This window comes from Phoca vitulina, unplaced genomic scaffold (assembly GCF_004348235.1).
Source record: "Phoca vitulina isolate PV1807 unplaced genomic scaffold, GSC_HSeal_1.0 scaffold37, whole genome shotgun sequence".
In the NCBI taxonomy this organism is placed as follows: Eukaryota; Metazoa; Chordata; class Mammalia; order Carnivora; family Phocidae; genus Phoca; species Phoca vitulina.
In genome coordinates, this window is record NW_022589740.1 from 17,498,348 (window position 1) to 17,520,535 (window position 22,188).

Consider the following 22,188-nt stretch of genomic DNA (forward strand, 5'->3'; position numbering starts at 1 on the left):
GACAGGAGAACATAAGCTAACAGTTTTATTAGAGATGGATCATTTAGCACTTTTCTATGAAAAATTCGTAAGTCTGGAACACATTTATCCAAAAAGGTTTCGGATAAGAGATTGTGGACCTAGTAGTCATTTAGTAGAAGGTATGGCAGAGAGCTTTTGCTCTCACAGTATGTAAGGCTGTGTTCTGGATAATACTGCAATTTGCTAATGCAATAAAGTTCTTCAACGGAACAAGAAGAAGCTACTTAAAAGAAAAAAAAACCCGTATTGTTTAAAAGACCAGGAGATTGGTATTCCTCACAACGCAGTGTGGCGACCACCTACAGCAGATGCTCTGAAATGCCTATTACAGATTCTAGGGCCACATGGCAAATGTTCTAAGTAAGTTTCTGTGGGTGAGGCCCTAGAATGATGTTCATCTTCCTTAGAACTCAAAAAGTTCTTCAGGTATATCTCTCATATCATTTATGTCTCTCTGCTTTGTGCTTTGTGGATGTACTTATCTCCTCCCCATCATAAGATTCAAAGGTTCTGAAAGCAAAGATTGTCCTTGAATACCCTGCAGTACACAGCATCCTGCCTTTCACAGAGATATGCACGGACAGACTCAACTGTGTTTATGTTTCTTCACAACATTATTATCTGTCAGAGTGTAAGAGGAATTGATTTGCTCAAACAGAACTCTGTGCAAAAGGTTATTTTAATAAATGTTTGAGAATGAAACCGTTTTGTGTTCTTTTTGTTTAAAAAAAAAAAGACAGAGAGAGAGAGAGACAGATTATGGAAAACATTCCCTCACCATGATCCTTCTTCATTAAAACTGGAGTTGTTTAAATGTACCCATATATAAATGTAATGCATTGTTACAATGAAAATAAATAGCTTAATAGCTACAAAAGAGGGTACAAAATATATAGGGGACTTATAATATAAAAAAATAAGCAGGAAAGCGTTCTCTACAAGAAATCTCATATGTTGGCCTTGCTATCATTGTCAATTCTTGCAGTTAATGCCAACAGCAGAGAGGAGGATCTTCTCAGGTCCCAGACCCAAGAGAAGATGAAGGGAATAGAGAGGTAAAGAACTGTTTAACTACAAAGCATTACATACTAATCTACCCCTGCACCCTTTGTCCCTAGGTGTTTCATCAAAGGTGTTGAATATGAAAAGGGCTGACCTCCTAGCATCCCAGGACAAATGATAAGGAATTACAGAAGACACTACAAAAGCATATGATAAAAATACAATTTTCTTCATTATATAGGGAGATGTTAAAATGCATATCAACAAATACATTTCATTATTTGTTTTGAATGTTAACTTTCACTAGTACTAACGTAAGTTTCCTTTACTGTTATGTCTGGTAAAAGAAGGCTCCGAGGTGCCAATTTGGTTTGTGTCCTTCTGAGGAAAGACAGTGTTAAGCACATTCTCCCATAAAAATAGCCTGAGAATGTTTACGATTAGGCCTCCTGGAATAGATAATTTCCACTTCTATTCTTAACATTTATTCCTAAATTTATATCCTAAAATATCAAGGGTGGGGGGCAGCTGGTACATAAACCATCTCTGGGCTTATGCTATCGATTTTGGAACTTTGAATATGAGATGGTTCTGAAAGTCACATCTCCACCTGTGATTCGAAGACACAGAAGATAAGCTAATAAGTATCATACCTGAATTACAGTTCCCAATACCGTGAAAAGGAGAGGCCACATCAATGGGATAGAGCACAGAAAGGAAAATAGTCTCGTGGGAGTGATTCTGAGACTCCTTAATGTACCTTATCATTGATCCCCCAATAGAACCAGCAGGAGTCGTCCTAGCCTCCCATTGGGAAGCAAATAATTATTCACTGGGAAAGTTAATTCAAATGTAGCTCTTATAGAAAGCAAATTGGCATATGTAAATCATACTATCAGATAAAAAAAATACCCTGGGAACAAAGGAAATAAAGTGTAGAATAAAAGAATTTAAGCTATAGCAGGTAAATGTCCCTACTTCCCTCTGGTAGTTTTCAGCTCCTGAATCCTAAATTACCTCTAAACCAAAAAAATGGAAGTGACAAGCATCATGAATCAGAATAATACAAAATGAAGCCCTGTTCATGTTTGCAACTACATCAAATACATTGTATTACAAAGAATACCAATAATACTGAAACACAGCTGTCGAAATACTAGTATGTTTTGGTAATTAATGTGCTGCTTTATTAATAAATAACAATATCTAGCAGCTGGTCTGCTAACTACCATAATTTTATAGTAAATTATATTACAAGATATTTGCAACAACTGCAATAGGAGGTGCATAGAAGATTCACCATCCCATCAAAACCAAAATGAGATATCACCTTTTAGAATAGCTGTTATCAAAAAAGACAAGAAATAAGAAGTGTTGGCAAGAATGTGGAGAAAAGGGAACCCTCATGCACTGTTGCTAGTAATGTAAAATGGTGCAGACACTATGGAAAACAGTATGGAGGTTCCTAAAAAAATCAAAATAGAACTACCATACAATCCAGCAATGCTACTTCTAGATAATCTTTCCAAAGGAAAAAACACTAATTTGAAAAGATATATACACCCCCATATTCATTGCAGCATTATTTACAATAGCCAAGATATGGAAACAATCTAAGTGTCCATTGATAGATGAATGGATAAAGAAAATATGGGAGATATATATATATCATATGTATATATATATATACATATATGAAATATATATATATAATGGAATACTAGTCAACCATGAAAAAGAATGAGATCTTGCCATCTGCAACAACATGGATGGACGTAGAGAGTATAATGCTAAGTGAAATAAGTCAGAGAAAGACTCATACCATATGATTTAACTTATATGTGGAATCTAAAAAACAAGACAAACAAATAAGTAAAACAAAACAGAAAGAGATTCATAGATACAGAGAAAAGTCTGTTGGTTGCCATAGGGGAGGCGGATGGGGAGATGGGTGAAATAGGGGAAGGGGATTAAAAGGTACAAACTTCCAGTTATAAAATAAATAAAGGGCTCCTGGCTGGCTCAGTCAGAAGAGCATGTGACTCTTGATCTTGGGGTCACAGGTTCCAGCCTCACGATGGGTGGAGAGATTACTAAAAATAAAATTTTTAAAAAATAAAAAAATAAAATAAATAAGACACAGGGGTGCAATGTACAGCACAGAGACTATAGTTAGTAATATTGTAACAACTTTGAATGGTGACAGAGGATAGCCAGATTTACCATGGTGATTACATCACAGTCTACATAAATGCTAAATCATTATGTTGTATACCTGAAACTAATATAATAGGTCAACTACACTTCAATAATAATAAAAAAAAATTCCATCCTGAGTCCACTGACCCATTCCTTCCACCATCAGTATAAGGACTAGCATGTCTGTTTCTGATGTGTGAGAAGCATTGAGAAGTCCCAACCTTTTCAGTCCTTTTATCCAGGGTGTCTACGGATGGGGACAAGTTGTGATTATGGAGCTCTTGAGGGGTACAACCTTGAGACCTCTATAAAATAAACCTCAAGACTCTCAATCCCTTTCCCACAGTTCACTGGCAACCTTTAGGTTGCCATTTAAACACCTTGGCAACTTGGACTAGTGAACACTGGGGGACTGGTGCCTAGACTTGCACAGTGATTTCACTTGTGATAATTCTCACCACACAGAAAGCAAACTGGAGTCTCCTATGCAGCTTTGGGAAAGTGTGGGACTAGGGGAGTGGTGAGGCTCCCTTTGTAAGAGTACCCGCGTCCAACATATTTGCTTGTTGGAGATAGGATTTCGAGTCACCAGGGCATGGCTGTATCACTTCCAGGGACTTGGGTCTGCCTTGTGCCTGGAATCTTATTTATTTATTTATTTATTTATTCTAAGATTTACTTATGTGAAAGAGAGAGAGAGAGAGGCAGGGAGGGGCAGAGGGAGATAGAGAGAATCCCAGGCTGACTCTGTGCTGAGCAGGGAGCCCAACGTGCAACTCCATCTCACAGCCCCAAGATCACAAACTGAGCCAAAACCACGAGTCAGAGACTTAACCTACTGAGCCACCCAGGTGCCCCTGTGCCTAGAATCTTAACTCTATTATTAGGTCTTCCTCTTGGAGCGTTGCTGTCATGTCTCCTTTTCTTCCTCAGCCCTGATTAGCTCTCGCTAATCACAGGAATTCAGGCAACTTCAGGGATTTGTGGTGAAATCTAATAATTCCAGCGTATAATCTTCTCCCATTCAGATCTAATCTTATTTCTTCAAGCTGGGCTCCCCTATTCCTCATCATGAATGGCCAGTTGTAGACATCCCTCCAGCATGAGCTAGTAATTAGATTTTTCCCTTTCATGTTGATGCACAGTTGTGATAACAACTGATTCCTGGTGTGTTCTATGACCCATTGTGCAAGGCCAACCAATTGAGAATATAGCAAGAACCCAGAGAGCAAATCCATGGCAGGTGGCTGGAGCTGTGGTTCTCAAACTCCGCTGCATGTTACAATCACCTAAGAAGCCTTTGAAAACTGCTGAGTCCAGAACACACCCTATACCAAATCAATCAGAATATTTGGCATAGGACCCAAGCATCATTACATTATTATCACAACTATGAAAAAAAAATGAAGACAATTAAATAAAATTATTATCTCACTACCTCTTTGGGCAGTAGGACTATGCATTACTATTTTTCTATTTTCTAATTTTCTTTGCAATTTTAGCTTTTTGTCATCACTATGTATGGCTTTTATGATCTGTAAATGATTAAGCCACTTCTGCTTTAATAAACAAACATTGAAATAGTAATGGAAAGGCCTTATACCTTGTGGAAAGATAAAAAAAATCCCCCTTGCTTAGAGAAGAATGGGGAAAGATGGTGAATAGAGGGAGTGGCAGAAACCCAAACAAACTTGTTTTCCTCTCACTCCTGGGAAAAACTTGAGCTTTTCAGTAAAGCACACGAGATGACAACACTCCAGTTCTCAGTCTGGAGTTCGTGGAGTTTGTGAATTTTGGGCAATCCTGCAACCTCCTGAATTGTGTGAAAGTACTGAGTTTCTTTTTTTTTTTTTTTAAGATTTTATTTATTTGACAGAGAGAGAGAGAGAGACAGTGAGAGAGGGAACACAAGCAGGGGGAGTGGGAGAGGGAGAAGCAGGCTTCCCGCCGAGCAGGGAGCCCGATGCGGGGCTCGATCCCAGGATCCTGGGATCATGACCTGAGCTGAAGGCAGACGCTTAACGACTGAGCCACCCAGGCGCCCCGAAAGTACTGAGTTTCTATGAATATTTTCCCAGTAATTGATTGAATGAAGCAGATTCTCAAGCAGATTCACAACCCTACTGCTTCAGAATCTCACTGTGTGAAAGTGTGATCTGAGAATCACCTGTATGGGAAACACTATGGGTTTTTGTTGAAATGCGGGTTCCAAGTTCCACTCCTGGCCCGCTGATTGAGAAATTTTCAGATAAACAACAGATACCTTTTTATTGTAAGTGAGATCCAATTATTCCATGGGTCATACTCACACTAAAAAAAAAAAAAAAAAAAAAAAATTCCATCAGTGTTCACATTGTGCTACATGGACGAAGCCAGACACAAAAGGCTATGTATTGTACGATTCCAACTATACTGTGTTAGAGGTAAGCTTCCAAAGACAGCAAACTGATCAGTGGTTGTCAGGGGTGGAGGGTAAGTGAGGGATTGGCTAAAAGGGGGCATGGAGGAACTTTTGGGGGATGGAACTATTCTAGATGTTGAGTGTGGTAGTAGTTACATGATGTATGTGTTTGTAAAAATATACAGAACTGTATACCTAAAAAGGGTGAATTTTATCATATGTAAATGGTACTTCAATAAACCTGACTTAAAAAAAAAATTCATTGTTCACCTGAAATTCACATTTAACTGGCTGCCCTGCATTTTTATTTTCTAAATCTGGCAACTCTATCTGGTATCGGAGTAAATCAACTCCTTTTTAAAAAGGAACCTTCAGTAGTTCTTAGGCACACCATCCATAGACGTTTCTTGACCACAATGCTAGAGCTCTTTTGTGAACTTAATACTATACCAGCAGTCACTGGACAAGTGAGATTATATCACTTGTTTACTAGGGCCTGGGATAGCTCTGGTCCCTGACTGCAGTGGATTTGTACAGTTACTGGAAACAACCATGTGCTTGATACCACTGACTGCCTGATTTTGCAATGGACAGTGGCGAGGAGGAAGACATTTTGGTTTTGGTGATTCCAGCCTGGCAATTTCTGACAGTGTTAGTGCCTCTTTCTGGGCTAAAACCAGGAAACCTGGTTGAAAAGTTGCTAATGAAGAGGCAGTAAGGCTAGTGTTTTCCTTTCTGTTTCAGAAAGGGACCTGCAGACTCTAACCACCCTTTTGGTAAGGGAACATTGCCACCTAGCAACAGAATCAAGGCTCCAGACAAAAAGAATTGACTCCGGCTACACATTTTCAAGTGCACAGATTTGCAAGTTTGAGTTTTGATTACTTTCCACTTATCATTCAGGGTCTGTTAAGCCTTCCATGGAATGCAGGGACAAAAAGTCATTTAGCAGTAGAGTCCAGGTTTGTGAAAAGTGGAAAGGAACTCTAAAAAAGCACAGTAATATAAATAAGAATGGATTCCCTTTAGTATACACTGGTAAGTATGAGAATAAAACAAACAAAACTAAATAGACTCTGTTGAAAGAAACTTCTTTCTGCCAAAAGCTATATGGATGAAATTCATATTTATTTTGCAGTTCATAAAATGTCCAAGTTCCTGACACATACAAAAGGCTAAATAAAAATTACCAGAATAGGGCACCTGGGTGGCTCAGTTGGTTAAGCGACTGCCTTTGGCTCAGGTCATGATCCTGGAGTCCCGCGATCGAGTCCCACATTGGGCTCCCTGCTCAGTGGGGGGTTTGCTTCTCCCTCTGACCCTCTTCCCTCTCGTGCTCTCTGTCTCTCATTCTCTCTCAAATAAATAAATAAAATCTTTAAAAAAAAATAAAAAAAATTACCAGAATAGAATCTCACATATAAAAACAGCGTGACTTGGAAGCATTAAGCTTGGCTCCCACTTGAAATTCCAGGACCAATTAAGTGCTCCCCCCAAATCTAGCTAATCCTATAGTCTTCAAACTCATCCCAGCAAAATTCACAAAGTCTCATGCCATGTGTGTTTCTAAAAGGATAAATCTTGCCATCAGAAAAGAGAAACTATTTAGTTAGAATTTCCCAAGCATTTGATGTAGGATTTTTTTTTCTCTCTCTTTTTTTTTTTTTTTTTTTTTTAGGGGGGCTTTTTTTCTAACAGCTAGTTAGAAAAAGAAAACTCCTTTCAGCTTGTCAATTTTATAGTCTCTCCTGGCTTAGTGCCACCAATCTTAAATATGTCCTTGTAAATTGTAGCAACAAAGACTGTATCGCTGTAATACGTATTTACTGTCCCTTATCTGATCCTGAAGAATTGTGATTTCAAAGTAGTGTAGTCTTACAGTTGGGTACAAAGATACACTCTACAAATTTGTACAACCTCCACCAAAAGGTTATTTTACATAGAAAAAAATCTTAAACATTTTAACTTTCAATGAAAACAGTCACCTTTTTTTAATTGAATACTTACAATGGGCCAGATATTGAGCTACGAGCTTACATAAAGGAAGTAGATATCATTATGCCCATTTTACAGATGTGGACACTAAAGCTTGGAGAGTTTAAGTAATTTGGGTCAGATCACACAACTAGTAAGCCATCAGAGCTACACTTCAATGCCTCTGGTTGGAACTCCAGAGGACAGGAGAGATGCCTCACAAGCAAAGTCAGTAATAAAAACTTTAAGTACGTGGCTACATTTTACTTAAGCCAGGCTGAAACAGATAATATCTATATACCTAGTCAGCCTGCTTCAGCTGTGTCCTGAGAGAAGGATGATGAACCCAAAACAAACCCACAACCAGATCCCAACGCCACATTCTCATTACAGAGGGTTATCCTAGCACAGAAGACTCAGATGTCTCAGGTAGGGCAGTGGACATTGGGTGGCGTTCCAGTAATCAAACGCTGTGTAACAAACCACCCTAAAACTTAATGGATTAACAAACAAACAACAATAACAACAACAAAAACTTAAGGGATTAGAAGACCAACTACATTTATTTTGCTGATGAATCTGCAATTTTGACAGGGATCGGTAGAGACAGTTCATCAGTATCAGGTAGCACCCCTCAAAGGCTGGTTTTAGAATTATCTGACAGCCTTTTCAGTTAGAATCTTAGCTGGGGCGGTCAGCCAGAACACCCAAATGTGGCCTCTTCTTGTGTCTGGGGCTTCTCACAAAATGGTGGCTGGGTTCCAAAGGTGGGTGTCCTTAGAGAGAAAGATCCAGACAGAAGTTGGATTCCCTCTTATGACTTAAACTTAGAAATCACTTAACCTCACTCTTGTGGGTTGAACTGTATCTCCTCAAAAGACATGTTCAAGTTGTAACCCCCAGTACCTGTTAATGTGACCTTATTTAAAAATTGGGTCTTGGGGTGCCTGGGTGGCTTAGTTGGCTAAGCATCCAACTCTTGATTCAGCTCAGGTCTTGATCTCAGGGTTGTGAGTTCAAGCCTCACACTAGGCTCCATGCTGGGTGTAGAACCTACTTAAAAAAGGGGGGGGGGTCTTAATCAAATTAAGATGGGGCCATATTGGATTAGGGTGGGCCCTAATCCAATGAATGTTGTCCTTAAAACAAGAGGAAAATTTGGACATGGGACACACACACAAGGAAGATTGCCATGTGACAATGGAATCAGAGATTGGAATGATGCATCTGCAAACCAAGGATGGCAAGGTTTTCTGGCAATCACCAGAAGCTAGGAAAGAAGCTTGGAACAGACTTTCCCTCAGAGTACTCCAAAAGGAATCAATCTTGATGATGCCTTGGTTTCAGAATTCTATGCTTGAGAACTGTAAGACAATATATTTCTGTTGTTTAATTCACACAGATACTTTGTTATGGCAGCCCTAAGAAAGGAACACACTCCTGTCTGCTGCATTCTATTCATTGACCCAGCCAGGAAGTGCCACCCAACTTTAAGGGAAAGATAAATAGAATCCATCTTTTGGTAGAGGCTAGCAAAGCTCTGGAAGGGAACGTGGGACTTGAAATACTGCTATGGTCATTTTTGAGAAATACAATCTGCCATAATTAGAAAATCCCAATCCATAAGACTTGAGTATCTTTGGACAGTTGCTTTGCTGAACTTTATATCCTGGGGTATATAAAGTTTTCAGTATATTCTTCAATGGATATTGTAAAGATACTGGAATTAGAAATTCCTTCTTACCAGATTATGTGCTGGGGTTAGTTTCAGAAGTGGTGGTTTATTCTGGGAATACACACACACACACACACACGTTTGCGTGCCTGGATATAAACATACATGTATTTTTTAAAGGCAACAAGAACAGAAAACATTTTCCACTTTCATTTATTCCCAGAAAGAGAACTTTGAATGGACTTCAGTATATGGTTTGACATAAAACGAGTGACAATCTAGAACATTCATCCACGTGCCCATGTTAATTTAAAGAACTTTGTGAGAGCTGGACTCTGAGAATGTTCTGTGCTCTTCATTCCCAAGGATCAGCCAATTCATGCACTGTGACTGCCTTGACAGGAGATGTGGAGTGAGATACGGTGGTATATAACTCCCTTGTGCATAATGTCAGTGACACCTGCTAAGGAACAACTCTTCGTGCTTTCTGTCCAACTCTGAACAAAGTGAATGATGGCCCCTAGTTACATCAGCTGTGAGCCCTGGGAGTGAGCACAAAGCAGTTGAAAATGTTTCTTGGTGTGAGTTATTTCTCTATCTTATCTATCAATGAGCTTTCCTGCCTTTATGTTTCCCACATGGGCAAGAGTTGGAGAAGGGGAAGGAAACAGTGCTGAAACAGAGCAAGACTGAGGCATCTCCCCTAGACAATTTCCCCCTCTCCATTTGGGACTCTCTCATACTAGCCCTCTTAGTATAGGAATCTTGTCTGATTGTTTCATCAACTATGTGTGTACAGAGATACCCAAAGAAATAGGATCCAGGAATGACTTTCTGTGTAACAAAAGACCAGTCTCTGAGCTCTTTCCAACCACGAACTCTCCTTTGATAAGTCCTAAGCCCCAAGTACATGAAAGAGATCACTGGCATGGGAGGCTCATGTCCCGAGTATCTTAGTTCTGCCTTCTCTACCTAATGGGTCACTGAAAATCTTGGCACTTGAAGTTGGAAAACTCAAAAACAATGATAATATGCAGTATTATTCAACAGACTGTTAAAATAATAAATTAAATTTCTCAGACTCTAGGCTTTACTTGCTCTCTAAGTCTGCCCCATGTGATAGGAGCTAAAAGTTGCTTTTCTAGGTCTAGAATCCAGAACCTAGGGCAGGTAAAGAGCCTGGGGGAGCCAGGTGAACCATACCGCCCCTGAATTTTCAACTCTTCTAGGAGTAAAGGACAACATTGGTAAAAAGGGTGGCTCCAGTGACTTATTTCACCACACATTCATGGGGAACCTCCGTACCTCCTTTGTCTTTTTCTTTGTGGCCTCACCCTCTTTGGAGTCTTTGAGAGGTATTGTCCCACTCAGCCCTTGAAGAAGGCTGTGCCCCATATGATGTAAGTTTAAGGTGGGTATATAAAGAAGTCTATTTTAGAAAAACTCTGAAGGTCTCAGGGAAAGGGACCATAATATATGCATCTTACTGTCAAATGTTCAGGAAAGAGATTAATATAGAGACAGATAGAGTAATGGCATAACATTTTTAAAAATACAGGAATTCATGCAACTTTTTTAAAGTTTGCAATTAGGGTCGCCTGGGTGGCCCAGTCATTAGGCGTCTGCCTTCGACTCAGGTCATGATCCCAGGGTCCTGGGATCGAGCCCTGCGTCGGGCTCCCTGCTCAGCGGAAAGCCCGCTTCTCCCTCTCCCACTCCCCCTGCTTGTGTTCCCTCTCTCGCTGTGTCTCTCTCTGTCAAATAAATAAATAAAATCTTTAAAAAAACAAAAATAGAAAAATAAAGTTTGCAATTATTTCCAAACATAATACCTTAATGCCCACAAAGTACCAGGTGACTTATTAGAGATGCCAAATAAGAAATAAGGGGGCTTGGGGGAGGCTAAAAACAAGGGATCGGTTATAGCTCTGAGTAGTTAGATCACCTCCCCTTCCTTGGTTTCTACCCATCACTGAACAACCAAATTAGTTTTCTTCTACCTCCTCCCCATCCTTGCACCCTGCCTCAAAGAGAGTGCAGGGTTGGTGATTAATCACTGGGGAAGTGGAACTGAACAGTTTTTGAGCTCAGAGATCCAAGTAAAGCAGAGTGTGGGGTGAGGTGCAAGGACTGCCTGAAAATGCCTTCAGAATGGGAGTTCCCATCTTACCACACACCTCAAGCACCCACCATTGCTTCAAAACCTCCAGCAGTCAGTTACAGAAACCAAGGCAGGAGATCAGTGGGCCTTGCCCATGAGAACTTTAAATTCCAGAGAAAAGCCCTCCCGATACAGATATCTGAGTGTCCAATCCCAAAAAGAAGCTCTCCATGCAACTCCTCTGGAGTAAGATACACATTTGTACATAGAGTCTCCATATACTAAAGGTCTTACTTCTAAAGATGGGCAGAAATCCAAAGTTCACCGTACACTTAAGAAAAACCTAAAACATGAAAGATAGAGACTAAAAAAAACACAAATAATAGAACTTAGAGGAAAAGGAGATAATAAAGGAAGCCAAAGAAAACTATAAAAAGAAACTATATTATTAATACCCTTGGAGATAACAAAAAATACTGCATACTTGAAACGTGACTAGAATATCATAAAAATTGAATGCCATAGCACAAGAAAGTATGCTTAGAAGTCAAAAATAATTTCCAAAAGGAAAATCATTCATAGGTAGGACAGAAAACAATCTTTAAAGAAATGTCCCAAAGAAGTGAACTAAAAGACAAAAAGAGAAGAGATTAGAAGCTAGAAGCTTGGCCCAAGAAGACAAGAATCCAACTGAGTAGGTCCTCCAGAAGGGAGAAGGGAGAAAAATTATTTTATAAGCATATCCTACAGTGTGGTCAGAAATGAAGGACTGAGCTTCTCAATACAAAGAGACCACTAAGTACCATGAACAAAGAATGAAAAGATCCACAGTCAGGCAGGTCTGGAGGAAATTTCAGAGAACCTGGGATAAAAAGAGAACTACTTACAGTATCAGAAGAAAAACCACATATTACCAAAAAATAGGGAAATCCGAATTGCACTGGACTTCTCAGGAGTACTTATGAAAGCCAGATCCAGTGAAGAATGCTGTCAAAATCCTAACAGAAAATTATTTCCCAACTTGTATTCTCTACTTTGACAAACAATCATGAGGAAAAGATGGAATAAAAAGACATTTGAGGGAATAAAAAGACATTTGAGGTCTCCGAAAATTGATCTCCCTTGCACTTAGTGTCAGGGAGCTCCTGGTGGATGTGTCACCATTAAAATGAGAGGGAAAAACAAGAAAAAGGATAATTTAGCGTATAGGAAATGGGGTCCCCAAACAAGAGTGCATGGAATGGAAGCCCCTGGGTGGCAACTGTGCAGCAGGTTCAGAAAACAAGTAGTCTATACTGAATAAGAGGATGGAGAACTGTCTTCAGGGGAATAAAGGCAATGATTGCTTGATGGTCTTGAGCATATAGCAATGGGCATGAAATTTAGGATACACAGGAAATCTGGTGAATTAAAAATAATATGTGTAAATTTAAATTATATTCCCTATATGAAGAACAAAATATTTTCCTCGAAAGTTAACACAATTAGAGTTATACTACTGGACACAATAGTCAACAATATTTATATGATCACATGTAATCATGTAAAGAATGTAATTTACTGAATATTATAAATATTGAATATGTTTGTAATATACAATGATGTGTGATGCATCATAACGTATAACAATAATGTAAAAACTGCATACTGATTTAACCATACATTATAAAATAACTATATTAGGATATGGGTGGGAAAACGGAGCTGGTGGTGAAAGTGGTATTCTCAGTTTCCCTTGTAAGAGAACAATGTATAAGGTCTAAAATTGACGATTCAGTAAAATAATGATTAAAAGCATACTGTTCAAAAATATGGAGATAAATATTGCAAGAAATGGCTACAGGAGGGCGCCTGGGTGGCTCAGTTGGTTAAGCGACTGCCTTCGGCTCAGGTCATGATCCTGGAGTCCCTGGATCGAGTCCCGCATCGGGCTCCCTGCTCAGCAGGGAGTCTGCCTCTCCCTCTGACCCTCCCCCCTCTCATGTGCTCTGTCTCATTCTCTCTCTCTCAAATAAATAAATAAAATCTTTAAAAAAAAAAAAAAAGAAATGGCTACAGGAATTTAAAGCCATTGCCTTTGGAAAGCAGGACTTGAGATAGAAGGAGATGGGGGGAGAAGGGACATAGCATTTCTGTTATAAGATTTCTAGCAAGATCTGATGTTTCTTTTGTTATTATTTAAATTAAAGTTAGTTAACATATGTTGCATTATTAGGTTCAGGGTAGAGTTTAATGATTAATCAGTTGCATATAACACCCAGTGTTCATTACATCACATGCCCTCCTTAATGCCCATCACCCAGTTACCCCATCCTCCTACCCGCTTCCACTCCAGCAACCCTGTTTGTTCCAAGAACTGATGTTTCAAAGTGCATGCATTACTCTGATAGAAAATAAAAATTCGTTCACGAAACATCCAATAAAAACGAGTATTCATCAGAGGTTTGTGAAATCTGAAAGAGACTTAGATTGGTGTGCCAGCCCAGAAGCCCCAGTTGCCCTGAAGTCTGCCAAAACCAGCAACCAAGAGATGTGTGGGCTAAATGCCCTAAGGACGGAGCAAGGCCTAGGCTTTATTTACCTCTGTACTCCAGCCAGGGCTACCTTCATGAGCAGTTCCCCAGGGTCCCACACTTAGAAGAACCCCTATCTTGGTTTAATATTCTACTCTCATCTGTCTCAAAATTCTTAATTGTATCTTTCAGCTTGTGTTTTCTAAGTGAAGTCTATGGGACAATGGCGCATGCCTATAAGGAGAGGGGCCCATGCAGTAGCATTCCCACTGTTCTTGTTGCCCCATTCATACACAGCAGTCACCATGCTCCACGTGCACTGCATTCAGCTGGACCTGCAGTGGGGGCAGACTCACCCCATGTCACCCGAACATCTGAGTGAGCAGAGGGACTGACAGCCCCTGGAGGCTGTGCTTTACATTCTCATCAAAGTCCTTTGGACACAGGGAAGGCAATGGAGTTCTGAGAAACATGAATGACCAAGGAACCTATCATGTCCTTCCCTACTCATTTACTTCCCTCTATCAGCCAATTGCTTACCCTGGAAATGATGACATAGAAGGAGAGGGCAACCCATGGTTCTTTTTCCTTTCAGTCCTTATTCACACAACACTGAGCAGAAGGTAGGAATCAGGGGAGAAAGTGTACACGTTGAAAAGTAAAATTAAAACAGTTGAGTGAGTTTCATGCAGCGTTTCCACGGCATAGGTAAGAAAGACATACATACGCATATACAACCTATGAAGGATAAATTGTGTAATTTGTAATTTTGCACTGAAAAGCTCTTATATATGCAATTAAAACTCACATTACACAAGATAAAGATGAGTGAAAAAATTCATGCTGATGATGCCAAATTTTAGTTTTTCTTTACTTAAAACAACAAAATACCCTGACAAGTTGAGAGAGAGAGACTTTGGAAAAAAGGAAAAGCTTCTATGTTTTAGTACGGCTAACACCACTTTTTTCCTGCTTTTCAAAGGACCCCACATTCTCATTTTGCCCTGGGCCCTGTCAGTTATGAAGCTGTGGCTGGACACATTTTCTGATTAATTTAAAGCTATGGAGAGTGACAAGTCTGAGGTGAGGAGGTCATCTGCCTCATCTTCTAATAGGCACCATCTGTTTTTATGGTTTTTAATTACATAAGTGACTTAGATTGAGTCCCCAGAAGCAGATTCAGAGGGGGAACTGTTCTAAGACAATCCAGGGGAGCTTGAACTGGAAGGAGGCCAGAAAGAAAGTGCAATTTCAAGTAAAGTCCCTTGAAGCCAGTGAAGTCATTTAGGGTGAATCACAGGGGAGCTGTACAGAATCAAAATGCATGCCTTTGAGTTGCCCAATCAAGGGCTAGACTGCGGGAGTCTGTATACTCCTTCTGTCAGTTATTTGTTAAAAGCTGGGTGGGGACAGGAACATGAATGACCAGCCACGTCTGGCTCCCCAGGCCACAAGCAAAGCTGTTTCTGGTAGCCTGAAGTCACCCTAGCAACAGAGAGACACAGGTGCTGACTGCTGGAGGGCCAAGCACCGTGGGTGCCAGAAAGCATAAAACATAAATACATTCTAATAAAACTGCCTGGAACATCAGAAATGTGGTAAACAAAAAATGCTCCTCCAGAGGAGGGTAACTCTGGTAACAATGCGATGTGTGTTCTTCCAGGTCATTTTCTGTGCTCTAACATTCAATCCACAAATATCTACGAGTGCCTGCTGTGTGTCCACTAGACGCTGCAGATAGAGAAGACGGACTTGGTCTCTGATCTCACATATCTCACCTTCTAGCGGGCATGGTACTTGTCCGACTGTCCTGTATCTCGCCTGTTTCACTTTACGATGTATCATGGATACTTCGCTACATCAACATATGCAAATTTGCTACATATTTTACTGGCCACATAGAATTCCATAAAATGGACATGGGCGTAATTAACCACTTCCCTGTTGATTAAGCAGTGATTCCTAAAGGAAAATACCTGAGAAGAAAATAAAGCAAATATCTTCTTCAGATCTGTGTGTCAGTATATTCTGAGGCTGACTGAGAGATCACTGTTGTAGGATGAAGATGTGTAGGGATAAGTAGAGCAATCTACCTGAAGTTAAATCTAAGAGAATGTTTCAGGAATATTCTGCCTGGGTAAGGATGAGCAGAGGCGCGGGAGTCAGGCCAACCTGAGCATGAAGGCCATAGTGATGTGAGGAAATTGTACAGATGTTGCCATTATAAACCATTATGAAGGGCGCCTGGGTGGCTCAGTCGGTTAGACGTCTGACTCTTGATTTCAGCTCGGGTCATGATTTCGGGGTCTTGGGGTCAAGCCCCATGTTGGGCTCCAGGCTCAGCACAGAGTCAGCTTGAGGTTCTCTCTCTCTCTCTCTCAAATAAATAAATAAATAAAATTAAAAAAAAAAAAAAAGAAGAAGAAAGAAGCCATTATGAGTCTTTGGAGGAACTTCAAGTCCTTTTACAATAGGTGTGTATTGTATGATTTCTAGTTATTAGTTTACCACGCAATCCTCTGATGCATACTAATAATACAGACAGGGAAAATAAAGACCAAGGTCACACAACCAGTGAGTGGTGAAACCTGGATTTGAACTTCAGTCTGACTCCTTAACCCATGTTTTTTCCAAACACAATGCTGTCTGCACTTTTGCTAAATTGTCAGCTTTTAAGTGGCAGAGTATAAATTGGGTTTGTATTTTACTGCCTGGCCCAGGAGAGGGGGGAAGATCATGATTAGGGACAATGAAAGTTGTTTATCAGCAGGATGAGCCTATAGGGTAGAAAACTAACTCTTTATTTTTAAGTAAATGTTAAAGTAGAAATGTAACATGCATTCAGAAGTGCACAAATCAGAAGTTGCAAGGAGTTTTTATAAAGAACCCCTGTGGAACAAGAGCTTCGCACTCTTACATTACCAGCAACCCAAAGCCCCATCGGGATACACAGTTCCGATTCCTCTCATCATGGATTTATTTCACCTGTTTTAGAACTTCAAAAATGGAATCACATCAGGTGGTAGGCAGCTTCAAAATGAGTTCCAATGACCTCTGCATCCTGGTATTGATGTCCTTGTGTCATCTCCTCCCCTTGAGTATGGGCTGGAACTCATGACTTACTTATAACAATAGAATGTCACAAAAGTGAGAGATGGCACTTCCAAGATTAGCGGACAAAGGTCCTACCTTGTTCTCCCTCTTGCTCCCTCTGATAGAAGACAACTGCCGTGTCACTGAACTGCACCACCAGAGACCCTAAGGCAAGGAGGTCACAGCCCCCAGCCAGTCACCTATGAAGAAGGAGTCCCGTCCAGAACCAAATAAGCACACTTGGAGGCAGATCCTCCCTCAGTTCAGTTTTCAAACAAGACGGCAGCTCCCGCGGACAACCTAAATTACAGCACTGAGGCAGAGGCACTGCCTAAGCCACACCTGGGTTCCTGAGCCACAGAAACGGAGATAAAGAAATGTATGCTTTAAGCAGCTAAATGTTGTGGTAATTTGTTATGGAGCAACAGATAACTAATTTATGGTAAGTGCTCATTTGCATCTGGCTTCTTTCAGTCAACATGAAATTTGTGATTCAGCCATTATTTCTGCTTGGAGCAAGAGTTCATTCACTTTTGTTGTATTCTATTGTATTAAGTTACATTTTATTTATTCTGCTCTTGATAGACATTTGGGTTATTTCTAGTTTGGGGCTATATAAATAGTGCTTCTTTGAACACTCTTCTGCAGGCCTCTTGGGACATATATATACACATATGTGCTGAGTATATACTAGGAGTACGACTGCCAGGTCCTAGGCTACATATACCTTCACTTCCCACACTACTGTCAGTAGTTTCTAAAGTGCACATATTGATTTACTACCAGCAGTGTGTGGGAGTTCCAGCAGCTCCGCCTCTTCATCAGCTTTTTTCATCTTGGCCATTATAGTGTGCGTATAGTGGTATCCCATTGTGGTTTTCATTTCCGTGATTAATTAAATTGTTTTAAATTTTTAACTAAATTTCTTTTCCCTTATTAAGATGAGTACCTTGTCACAGTTTTTTTGAGTGGTTTTGGATATTCTATTCTGTGAAGTGCCTGTTCAAGCTTAGTGCCTATTTTTCTGTTGGGTTGTCTGTTTTTTTCTGGAATCAAGTACTTTTTTGGGAACAAAGTTCTTGTCAGAAATGAATATTGATCTTCTGTCACTCTTTGGTTTACCTTTTCACTCTTCAGTGATCATTTTGCTGATCACTGAGATCAACAATCCATCTGGAATTGACTTTTGTATATGGAGTGACATAGGATCAATATAAATTTTTTCCATAAATGACATATAAGCATTTATTGAAAAAAAAATCCTTTATCCATTGTATTGTCACCTTTGTCATAAATGAAGTGACCTTATCTATCTGGGTAGGGGCCAAACCTGCTGCTCTCTTCCATTGCTCTATTTTTATTCTTTTGTCAGTACCACATTGTTTTAATTATCATAGTTTTAATGAGTCATGTTGTGTGATATATAGTCCTCCAACTTTGTTCTTTTTCATGTCTTACTATGAATCTTCATATAAATTTTAGATTCAGCTTGTCAATTTACAGACAGACACACACACACACACACACACACACAGGAGAGATACTGATTCTTACTGCATTGAATCTGTAGAAAGTTTGGAGATTACTGATTTACAATATTGAATCATGCAATCAATGACCAGTGATATCCGTTTATTTAAGTCTGATTTATCTCAAAGTTTTTTAGTTTTCCATATAGAGTTTTCATAAACTTTTTGTTATATTTATTCCTAGGTGTTTGATTTTTTAAAACATTTTTTGTTATAAAATATGTTATAGAGTCAGGAAACCACAAAAGGCAAATATATAGCTTAATGATATTATAAGACAAATACTCTTGTAATCACCATCCAGTTAAAGAAATAGAACTTTGCCTGAAGCCCCTCCTGGTGTCCTGATCCAATTATAAGTTCTTTCTTCCAAAAAGTAATCATTTTCCTCACTTTTATAATTGACTCATCCTTAAATTTCTTATAAATTTATCATCCAAGTCTGTATCCCTAGACAGCATGGTTTAGTTTTGTTGTTTTAAATAATGACTTATTCTCTTTTACTCTGTAAGTCACCTTTCCATCCTTTTACTGACCTTTAATAAATCTGTTGAAGAATACAGGCCACTTGACTTGTAGAGTTCCCCACAATATGGATTTTGCTGAGTACATGTCCATGGTGTAATTAAATATGTTCCTCTGTCCTCTATGTTTCCTGGAAAATAAGAAACTAGTCAATCCTTTTGGGAAGACTATAGACTGTGGTGTATCATTTGTCAGGGAGCAGATAATGTCTGCTTATTGGTCTCTATGTGATGTCAGGAGCCACTGATACTCAGTGAATTTACAAATTTTTTTCAATCACCAGAACCCATAGTTCTTATGAGTTAATCTTGCGTTTCCAAATTCTGCCGGGTCCCAACATAAATTCATCAGAGATTGCAAAATTGTGATATTCTAACTTGATCACTTCTTTTCCACTTATTGGCAGGAAAACTTTTATGAAGAGATCTATCCCCTCATCTACAATTTGGTTTCACAGTGATACAGTTCACATTGGAAAGGCAGGATAAAATTTTGGTTATTCTCTCACCCCACCCAATTCTACCTCTACCATTTTAAAAATCAGTTTTCATTATAATGAATTTTTCCCCAATGATCCTCATAAGTTGACTTTTTTTTTTTTTTTGGTGTCTGTAGAAACCCATGGATTTAAACGTAGTTGATGGATTTTAATTCATTGTAATTATTATCCCACTGAAGTTCAAACTGTTCTATTGTCCACGGAAAGCCTCCTCACATTTTGGCCACTGAGTCCTTTTGAAATGGTGCTCTTTGATAACTTCCTTGTTATTTGGTCTCACAAAATTTTCCAAGTATATTTCACACAAATGCACCAGAGACCTTAAATCAGCCATTTGAAGACCATAATCTGAGCCCTATGGATATTTTTTTTACTGGGTTGATCATTGGTTCTAGGCCTATTCAATAGACAAAGACTGTGTGTGCGTGTTCGCACATTTTTCATATATAATTATATACATAGTATATAGTTATATACAAATTTATAGATATAGACATAGACCTAAATACCTTTATCTATATAAATGTGGTTAAAATGCCTTGCCTGAGTGGCTCAGTCGATTAAGCATCTGCCTTCAACTCAGGTCATGATCTCAGGGTCCTGGAATCAAGCCCTGGGTCTGGCTCCCTGCTCAGTGGGGAGTCTGCTTGTCCTTCTCCCTCTGCCCTCCCCCACTTGTATGCACACATGCTCTCTTTCTCACTCAAATAAAATCTTTAAAAAATATATATACAGCTAAAATGACTTATTAATTATAGACAGATAATTCTAATTCAGCACTGCAGTTTTTAGTAAACCTCCTCTATATTACCTCTGTATTCTATTTTCTCCATCCTGAGAACCCAAGTTCCCTAGCTCACAACGGATGTTATAACTAGAATACTCCAGGGGCACCTGGGTGGCTCAGTCAGTTAAGCATTGGACTCAGGTCACGATCTCAGGGTTTTGAGACTGAGCCCTGTATCGAGCTCACACTGAATGCAGAATCTGCTTGTCTCTCTCCCTCTGCTCCACCTCCCGCGTGTGCACGAATTCTCTCTCTCTCAAATAAATAAAATCTTTTAAAAAAAATAGAATACTCCATAATTTCTCATTTGTTCCATTCCATATTACTCACAGAACAGACTCAGAATTGCAATTTCAATATTATGTTTAATAAACAATGATTGAAAACAGTTCTAACTTCATTTGGTGTTTGTTCAGTGTTTCTCTGCCATCTGTAGGACTGATAACTACATTGCCAGAGCATAAAGCCTTTGCATATGATAGTCCTTCCTGTTTAACCCTCATTTACCTCTCATTCTACAAGCAGTACTATATTTAATGCTCACTAGCCGTACTTATATTGATTATCTCCAGTCATTTTGGCTGTGTGATACTTTTTCTTTAATAGTTTCCTTCATAAGGGTTCATGGAATTAAGATAACCTGAGTTCTTGCATGTTGATTAATAGTTGGTCTGTACCCTTTATAGTTAAAAGTTAGTTTTGTTAGGATTAAAATTCCAACCTCCCATTTTAGGTCTAATATTTCTCTAGAATACATCTTGGTGTTGATCATTCTGACTTACTATTCTCAGGTATGTAATATACTTGTTCAATATGCAGTTTCTATTAGTATTACTTTTACTATTCTATTATTATTTTAGAAAAGTTCTTAAATTATACTGTTAGTATTTGTTGTTTCCTTGCTTTGATTTTATTCATTTGGTGCTCCTATCATTTGTATATTTGATTTCTTTTTTTTGCCTATATTCAGTATTTGTCACTTTCTCTTGAATCTTTTTCAACTGCTTTTTGTATTTTAAAATTTTAGAATATTCCATAATTTATGGAGTATTTTTCATCTATTTTTCATAAGGCATTATCTGTTGTGTTTATTCACTCTTGTGTTTCTCCTGATTGACTTTTTTTTTTTTTACTTCTTTTTTAAATGAATTCTTTCCATTCGAATTTATTCCTGAGATCTGTTTTATGTTTGAATAGTAAGCCAACTATGCATCACCAGAATAAAACCAATTCAGTTGGGATGTATTATAGTTTTACATACCATGGATACACGTTGTGCTTTTGTTTATAATTTTTCCATGCATGTTCAGAAGAGAAATTGGCCTGTGATTCCATTCTTGTAATATTCTTTTCAGCTTTGGTCTGAAGCTTATGCTAGCTTCATTAAAAAAAAAAAAAAAGGGATTTGAGTAGTGTTTTATTTCTGTTTCCTGGAAGATTTTTAAGTAAGATTGCTATTTCTTCCCTAAATATTTGGAAGAATTTACCAAGAAAGTCAGTTATCTCTGGAAATTGTTTTCTGTAAAGGTACTTAATCAAGGTTATTAGATACTCTTTTCTTTCTTGGGTTATTGTTCAGTTGCATTTTTTAAGAAAATGTAATTTTGGATGAATTTTCAAATTTCTAAGCATAAAATTCATCATAATTTTAGCAGCACTGAGATATAATTTACATTACATAATTTACCATCATTTCACCCATTTAATGTAAGCAATTCAATGCAATCCACGGAGTTGTGCAACCAGCACCAAAATCCAATTTTAGAAGATTTTTGTCCCTCCACAAAAAACTCAAGACACATCAGTAGTCTTTTGTTTTTATTTTTTTTTATATATATATTTTTAAGATTTTATTTATTTATCAGAGAG

General features: G+C 38.7%; 1 long non-coding RNA gene across 2 annotated transcripts in view; it reads right to left on the reverse strand.

The window, feature by feature from the left end:
• LOC116646665 overlaps positions 1-22,188 on the reverse strand; it is a 115,949-nt gene that overhangs the window by 86,651 nt on the left and 7,110 nt on the right. For both annotated transcript variants that reach the window (XR_004302163.1, XR_004302162.1), the window contains exon 3: positions 19,045-19,163. This is a non-coding gene — a long non-coding RNA (uncharacterized LOC116646665). The remainder of the gene's footprint in view (positions 1-19,044; positions 19,164-22,188) is intronic.